Source organism: Thermobia domestica, chromosome 9 (genome assembly GCF_964235325.1).
Source record: "Thermobia domestica chromosome 9, izTheDome1.hap1.1, whole genome shotgun sequence".
NCBI lineage: Eukaryota > Metazoa > Arthropoda > Insecta > Zygentoma > Lepismatidae > Thermobia > Thermobia domestica.
The window spans coordinates 18,887,630-18,890,008 of record NC_137462.1 but is presented as its reverse complement, the minus strand read 5'-3'; positions in this window follow the sequence as shown (position 1 = coordinate 18,890,008).

The window sequence follows — 2,379 nt, the reverse complement described above, 5'->3', positions numbered from 1 at the left end:
TTCTAATTTGTTGTATTATTATTATTTTTTGTAGCAAAACCTCTGAAATGTAACACCCTAATACAATGTTTATCGAACTTTTTCTTTTTCAAGTGGGAACCAACCACTTTTATTGGGCAGAATATTTCCCCTTGTGAATACATGTTTCAAAATAAAAATTTGAACATATTTTAGTGTACTTATATTTTAAACAAAATATTAATTAAAATTACACCAATTTTAAATTGGTACAGCAAAAACTGCCTTTACCGAACCTCTTATTAAGCAGAAATTTATCTTAAATGTAACATTTAAGGGTTCCACGAATTTAGGGTGTGAATAACGTGTTAAATTTCCTTGATTGAACGTTAACCAAAATAACTCTTTTAACGTAAAATTTCAAATTTTGGAATGAAGCGTTTAGAAGAGTTTTAGACAACCTGTAAAAGGTCAGGAATATACACTACGTTGTCTGCGAAAGACTCTTTGTTCTTTTGTTCCCTCACTAAAGGTCTTTTCAGACGTCGACATTTAAACTTCATTGCGTGGTCTTTTTTTAATTCACATGTGACCTGTCATTGCCTGTGCCACTTCCATGCCGTGCCCCAACAGTCCGCTTTGAAGAGAAACCAGCCCGGTCGTGGCTCGTCGCCCACGTCCGATCCTTCAGCTTTCTTCGGAGCATACGAAGCGACACGAAGTGCACCAGAACCAAAGGAAATGGTGTAGAAAGCAGAAGAGGCACGGCATGGTATGTGTGAATTAACCTTTACAACTTAATCTTTAGTCGACAAAGCCAATCCGCAACGTAAGGCCCGAGATACCGCGTGATTTTTTTGAACAAAATGCTATTATTCATTGCGCTATTATCAAATGCCAGTAACTCACTCCCTAATTGGAAGAAGAATGTAGGCTAAAGACTTATATCAAGATGCTGTCAAAGGCTTAAACAAGCTGTAATAATTTACCTTACGGTGAAACGAATTTTATATATTTAATGTGATTTCTCGGACTAAACTATTTATAGAAAGTCGATCTCTCATGCAGCAATGTATACAGAAAACCCACTTTGACAAATGGAAAAATAAAGAAGACGTGTATATTCTATTTTTTTTCTGTTCATTGTAAGTTTCGTGTATAGTAATTCATAGCAGAAATACTGTAATTGAGTAAGGTACGTACAACATTTTATTTTATCTCAATACATCCATTATAAGCATGGAAGCACAGGTATAGCCTACCTTCTTTAACTGGAAACTTATGTTTAACGGAAATTCTTGCAAGTCTCATTCGATTCCGCTATAGACAGATTTTACTGTATTAATAGAAGAAAATATAGGACCGTATAATGTTCTTTTTACAATAATTGACGGCTATCAAGGATAATATATTTGTATAATCTACTAAAATTTGTATAATGTTTACCTTATTTAATTTTACAATCTATTTTGTATAAATTAAACTTATTTAAGTCTTAAATCTAGTACGTGATAAGCAATTAGCTTGAATTTTTAAAGAGGACCACAAAAGTAGATATCAAGGGCCACTTATGTTTCGCGAACCAACGTTTGAGAGGCGCTGCTCTAAAATGAACGACATCTAACTTGAATACGAGATATGTTCAAAAATAAATCGAGATTTTGAAAAAGCGGGCCAAGCGGCAGAGGAGCACGCTGCGGCTACTGGGCGTACTTGGAGGTAGGTTTAGACAGCAATCTGCCCTTTGCCTCGTTTGACTATGATCATTAGACGCCGAGCTACAGCCTCTGAAGAGCACGTGCACAAGCTCTTTGTCAGATTAGTAATAAAGTGACAACAAAAGAGCATGAAGAACAAAGTGTGTATGTGTGTGAAATTCTGCTTCAAATTTGGCAAAACATTTACAGAGACATTTCAATTGCTTTTCTATTCATTCAGTCTCTCCTTGTCCCCCCCCCCCCCAAAAAAAAGAAAGAAAAAAAAGAAAAGCACGAATGAGTCGGTCAAAGATTAATGTGCTCTTTGATTGGTTGTGTAAAGATTGATGTAAAGATGTAAAGATTTAGTAGTGTGTTTGATGTGAAGATTGGTTGTGCTTTTTTTTTTTTTTTTTTGATTGAAAAGGCATTGTCCATCTTGAATTTGTATCAAGTGGTCAGTTGGTGAACAAACAGTTGTACCAAGATATTTTTAGTGCGGTTGAGGGATGTTGTACACAGGGATAGGCCTGAATTGTGGGAAAACCAGATTTGAATGGTGCACCATGCCAATGCACTTACTCACGCTTCGCTCCTTATCCGCAGTTATCTGGCAAAACATCAGATTCCTGTTGTGACCCCATCCATCCTATTCTCAGGACCTTGCACAAGCAGACTTTTCTTGTTCCCCGAACTAAAAATCACTTGGAAAGGACGTCAGTTC